The sequence below is a fragment of the Schistocerca piceifrons genome, chromosome 1, assembly GCF_021461385.2.
Source record: "Schistocerca piceifrons isolate TAMUIC-IGC-003096 chromosome 1, iqSchPice1.1, whole genome shotgun sequence".
Classification (NCBI taxonomy): Eukaryota; Metazoa; Arthropoda; class Insecta; order Orthoptera; family Acrididae; genus Schistocerca; species Schistocerca piceifrons.
In genome coordinates, this window is record NC_060138.1 from 741,925,547 (window position 1) to 741,932,134 (window position 6,588).

At 43.8% G+C, this 6,588-nt stretch overlaps 1 pseudogene; it reads left to right on the top strand.

Moving 5' to 3' along the window:
- The first annotated feature begins 1,360 nt into the window (after positions 1 to 1,360).
- On the top strand, positions 1,361 to 1,478 carry LOC124726610 (annotated as a pseudogene).
- The last annotated feature ends 5,110 nt before the right edge of the window (positions 1,479 to 6,588 follow it).

A 6,588-nucleotide genomic window follows, 5' to 3' on the forward strand; every position in this document is an offset into this window, starting at 1 on the left:
TTCTAAGTTGTAGGGGACTGATGACCTCAAAAGTTAAGTCCCATAGTGCTCAGAGCCATTTGAACCATTTTTGAACCCATCTTAATAGACGTTGGGCTTATTTTCTTTGGTGTGTCGACAGATTTTTGCGTTTATCTGGAATCAGCCCAGACAAATACTGCTCATCACGTCACTATTACGACGCCCATTGTCGACGGCAAGCGTCAAATTGTTTTCCTTCACAAACGATACTAATTTTACAGCGGAATTCTACTTGCTCACTCGATAGAACTGTATCCAACACTGATATGTATTATCAAAGACAGTAAATCAGGAATAGTAATCGGTATTCCAGCAGCGTCTCACAAGGGAACCTTCCCATCGCACCCCCCTCAGATTGAGTTATAAGGTGGCACAGTGATTAGGCCTTGAAAAACTGAACACAGATCGAGAAAACAGGAAGAAGTTGTGTGGAACTATGAAAAAAATACGTAAAATATACAAACTGAGTCGTCCATGGGCAAGATTGGCAACATCAGGGATAATGTGAGCTAAGGAGCGCCGTGGTCCCGTGGTTAGCGTGAGCAGCTGCGGAATGCGAGGTCCTTGGTTCAAGTCTTCCCTCGAGTGAAAAGTTTACTTTCTTTATTTTCGCAAAGTTATGATCTGTCCGTTTGTTCTTTGGCGTCTCTGTTCACTGTAATAAGTTTAGTTTCTGTGTTTTGCGACCACACCGCAAAACCGTGCGATTGTTATTGAAGTCGCGAGCTATATTTGCTGGATTCATATTGCTCACGGAATACATCTCACGTATTTAAAGCACTCCCGTCCAAAGTAGCGAACAGTCAACTGCCAGCCAGGGAGCCTCGTTAGCAGGAATACTCTCTTTTCTGTGAACTATAGTCGACTGACGTCGTGTGTTGCGATGTTTGTTTAGGTGTAGCGTCCCCATTCTACGGCGCAGTTACCTGCATCGGACGGACGGACGGACAGATAATAATTATCTGAAAATACAAAAATTTAAACTTTTCACTCGAGGGAAGACTTGAACCGAGGACCTTTCGTTCCGCAATTGCTCACACAAACCACGGGACCACGGCGCTCCTGAGATCACAGTAGCCTTACTGTTGCTTGTCTTACGCATGGACTACTCACTTTGTATATGTTGCTTATTTTTTTCATAGTTCCACACAACTTCTTCCCGTTTTCTCGATTGATCTGTGTTCAGTTTTTCAAGGCCTATCCACTGTGCCAACTTATAACTAAATCTGAGAGGGGTGCGATGGGGAGGTTCCCTTGTCAGCAGCGCTGCTGCATGGCGGTAACAGTCAACGCGGGCTAAGGCGCTGCTGGTTATTTCTCGTGTTATATTGTCTCTGTGGCCAATGGCCTTGCCGCAGTGGTAACACCGGTTCCCGTCAGATCACCGAAGTCAAGCGCTGTCGGGCTGGGCTTGCACTTGGATGGGTGACCATTCAGTATGCCGAGCGCTGTTGGTAAGAGGGGTGGACTCAGACCTCGTGAGGCAAACGGAGGAGCTACTTGATTGAGAATTAGCGGCCCAGGCCTCGTAAATTAACATACGGCCGGGAGAGCGGTGTGCTGACCACATGCCTCCCACATCCGCATCCGGTGACACCTGTGGGCTAAGACGACGGCCGGTAGCTGCCGTTGGGCCTTAATGGCCTGTTCGGAAGGAGTTTAGTTTCACGTTATCCCTGTCAAAAATGTTGATAACACGAGTGTCGCACTGCAACAATTCGGGCGCACTCTATCGAATGAATTCGTAAAATACCGCTTTAAAAATGGTTCAAATGGCTCTAAGCACTATGGGATTAACATCTGAGGTCATCAATGCCCTAGACTTAGAACTACTTAAACCTAACTAACCTAAGGACATCACACACATCCATGCCCGAGGCAGGATTCGAACCTGCGACCGCAGCAGCAGCGTGGTTCCGGACAGAAGCTCCTACAACCGCTCGGCCACAGTACCGCTTTAAAAATAATTTTTTATTTCGACGGGAAACAAACCGACGCTTTCCGTCGATATTGGGCGTCACCTGAAAGACATGATTAGCAGTACCTGTTTGTGCTGAATCCAGTTGTACATTGCAAACACGTAACGGCAAATATCTTCCGAAACAGCAGGGAAAATGCTCCTCACGACTCTTAAAAGGGACACCCTACGCAGTGTGATTCTTAGCAACGTTTAAAAAAACCACGAAGCTATATAGATGAGGCCGAGACAAGTAATTTAATATAAGGCACATGGGGCCACAAAAGTCGGGAGATATTGTACCTCAAAAGTGTATGACAAATGTTGAACGAGTGACGTCACCACATGATGCACCACGGCGTAGTGTAGCGGTGGGGCCTACCTCATCAGTCAGCCTCAAGTCAACTAACCACGTCGACGTGGTTCCGGGCCTACATGCGCGTGGAGCTCAGGTTTAGAGTTTTGGGTCAGGCACGCAATTTTTCTTTTACATTGCTTTAGAAATTTAAGTGCTTACGTTGAAGTAAGGTTTATTATTTTATTTAACAGTCTTGCAGATTCCACTGGTTTACTGCAGAGTGCAGGACATCAAAAAAATATCATAATGTGTCACAAGTAAACGAGTTAAATTTCTGAATTGCGTCGCTACAAGTGAATAACCTACATCATTTTCTGTACTATATAAGGTCTGTAAACAAAAAAATTGGGGGAAAGGAAAGAAACACAAAATAAGGACAGCTTGTGCTTGATTACTGCGACGACAATAGTTTTGTAACTTCTGCGTTTACAACAGATCACATTTACAAGAGATGTTCGAAATTTGCACCGTTTCGCCTCAATGCAAGTATTGCATTGCTCAATCACCCTTCACACATGTGGTAGAAAATACCATCCGTATTTTGGGACTCCACTGCACGTGCGACGGGGTACGTCATCTGGTGACGTAACATGTTCAGTATTTGTTATTCACTTTTATGGTATTTCCCTGTATTTGTGGCCCTGTGTGTCGTGTATTAAATTGCTTGTCTCAGAGTCATCTACGCCGTTTTTGTTTCTTTTTTTTTTTAACTTTGTTAAGAATCGCCCCGTTTATTCCCCAAACATATTTAGCCATCACGATACAGTTTTTTGCGCAGGAACAGACTCTTTGTTTATTTTCAGCGGCACAATGGAACCTCATTTATCCGGACTAGGTCGAATCTCAGGTCATCCAGACTCAGCCAGATAAAACTGAAACGACGTTGTTTAAATGGTACAACCACACACCATCTATTTACTTTCACGTAAACGCACAAATTATTCATCATTTCTGATAAATTTTGACCAGATTCTGAAAAAAGAAAGAGTGAGTTTCAGACATTGAAATAATAAGTTTCTCTTGGGCAAACTTGATATCTTCTTGTGCAGCACGATCATTGAGGTGTTTCAGCAGCATTAGTTCGCCCGAACTCTTTCCACCGCTTTTCCAAATAAACCATTATTTTAACCATTTGTTTAATTGCCTCTGTGTTTCATGTAGTGTCATCAGATTCATCTCCAACAATCCATCACCATCGTCTACTGGCAAAAAAATGGCGAGCGCTTCGTCCTCGGAAAACATACAGTATCCATGTAGTGGTACGACCTTCCTAGTTAGAGTGACGTCTTGTGAGACAGACGGTGCGTATTTATATAGCATGACTACTTCTCGTTACATTGTCGGGAACACCTACGAAGATCGCAAGCCACTTGCATCTGAAGATAGTTATCAACGTAATGAGGTTCTTGTTAACTCGCAGCTTAAATGCGAGCAGTTATAAGCGTATCGATGCCAGAGAAATGAAGCGATTTTCAAGTTCAATTCCAGCCGCTGTAATAATGCTGTTTACCCATGTAGCCACAGCTACCAGAGATCACAGTTAATTTCCGTATGCCGTATGTCGATCTCTCGGTAAAACTGAGTCTTTTACGTATATTGAATCAATCTCAGATTATCTTTGACCACAATAGAAGAAAAGCAACTCACTTCTGTTCTCCTATCCTCTCCCGATTACGTAGACACCAGCCATCGCAGAAGACACGGCAACGACTTGTATTCCGAGTAATACTCGGAATAATCTTGAATACTGTTTCATTGCATCAAACGTCTGCATCTTGACAAAACATAAAGGGTTCCAGCCCGGCTCCAGGCGATCCCTACAACATTCTCAAACACCTGCTCTTATCCTATCTCAGTCTTTACTTCTGCAATAGATGTTTTGGTAAATACCCACACCTATGGGTTGAGAGTATACTTACACTTGTACAATAACGCACCTTACAAGGTATAGCTGGAAACTACTAAGGCGTCAATATGGTACAACCACATGTACATCTACATCTGCATCTACATTTATACTCCGCAAGCCACCCAAGGGTGTATGCCGGAGGGCACTTTACGTGCCACTGTCATTACTTCCCTTTTCTGTTCCAGTCGCGTATGGTTCGCGGGAAGAACGACTGTCTGAAAGACTCCGTGCGCGCTCGAATCTCTCTAATTTTACATTCGTGATCTCCTCGGGAGGTATAAGTAGGGGGAAGCAATATATTCGTTACCTCATCCAGAAACGAACCCTCTCGAAACCTGGGGAGCAAGCTACACCGCGATGCAGAGCGCCTCTCTTGCAGAGTCTGCCACTTGAGTTTGCTAAACATCTCCGTAACGCTATCACGGTTACCAAATAACCCTGTGCCGAAACGCGTCGCTCTTCTTTGGATCTTCTCTATCTCTTCCGTCAACCCGATCTGGTACGGATCCCACACTGATGAGCAATACTCAAGTATAGGTCGAACGAGTGTTTTGTAAGCCACCTCCTTTGCTGATGGACTACAGTTTCTAAGGACTCTCCCAATGAATCTCAACCTGGTACCCGCCTTACCAACAATTAATTTTATATGATCATTCCACTTCAAATCGTTCCGCACGCATACTCCCAGATATTTTACAGAAGTAACTGCTACCACTGTTTGTTCCGCTATCATGTAATCATACATTAAAGGATCCTTCTTTCTATGTATTCGCAATACATTACATTTGTCTATGTTAGGGGTCAGTTGCCACTCCCTGCACCAAGTGCCTATCCGCTGCAGATCTTCCTGCATTTCGCTACAGTTTTCTAATGCTGCAACTTCTCTGTATACTACAGCATCATCCGTGAAAAGCCGCATGGGACTTCCGACACTATCTACTAGGTCATTTATATATATATTGTGAAAAGCACTCCCCTGTGCCACGCCAGAGGTTACTTTAACGTCTGTAGACGTCTCTCCATTGATAACAACATGCTGTGTTCTGTTTGCTAAAAACTCTTCAATCCAGCCACACAGCTGGTCTGATATTCCGTAGGCTCTTACTTTGTTTATCAGGCGACAGTGCGGAACTGTATCGAACGCCTTCCGGAAGTCAAGGAAAATAGCATCTACCTGGGAGCCTGTATCTAATATTTTCTGGGTCTCATGAACAAATAAAGCGAGTTGGGTCTCACACGATCGCTGTTTCCGGAATCCATGTTGATTCCTACAGAGTAGGTTCTGGGTTTCCAAAAACGACATGATACTCGAGCAAAAAACATGTTCTAAAATTCTACAACAGATTGATGTCAGAGATATTGGTCTATAGTTTTGCGCATCTGCTCGACGACCCTTCTTGAAGACTGGGACTACCTGTGCTCTTTTCCAATCATTTGGAACCTTCCGTTCATCTAGAGACTTGCGGTACACGGCTGTTAGAAGGGGGGCAAGTTCTTTCGCGTACTCTGTGTAGAATCGAATTGGTATCCCGTCAGGTCCAGTGGACTTTCCTCTGTTGAGTGATTCCAGTTGCTTTTCTATTCCTTGGACATAGTGCCCGCATATAATTTTTTTCCTGCTTCATTAACTATGTACATTTAAATTAAGTGTATAAATATGTTGTGTATATTAGTATGGCGTATATAAGTTTTAATAATTCCCTGTGTGCAAAATAACCAAGGAAAGAGAATATATGGAACTGTAGTAGACACACTGGCCAAGTCAGGGAATATCGTTACGTAAGCCAAAGAGGTTGTTGCTATTGTCTTACTGTCGCGGGGCGCAGTGTCTTGTCAGGTAGTAAGGAGAGTCGGTTAGAAGGGAGTGAGCGGGTCGGACGGAAGACTCATTTCTCTGCAAGATCTCACGTAAGGCATGGCCAAGCATAATGTGAATATGTAATTGAGCTCGTAGCAAAGCATCAACGTTAAGCAGTGTTTAAGAAGAGCGCTGGGGTCCTAAAGTTAATTGTGGTGAAGAGCCTGTGGCCGTACCTTGTCGTTGTATAGTGGACCTCGCCGCACCGACCATACCGGTATGAAATAAGACCCGACCAGTTTATCATTTAGAATTTTAAAAGGCTGGCCAGTGTTAGTTGCGAATCGTCCAATAACAAATACTTTAGCAACTAACGTGTGTTAAGGTGTGTATTCGTCAGTAACAACTACCTGACAGAATCCTCTCCATACCCATAATTTATCGAGTTTGTCATTAATGAACCGAAAGTAAATTATAGAAAAGAGTGAAGTTTTTTGAATTGATTTATAGTTTAAATGAAAGGGAACAAAAAAGTTAGCCGGCTG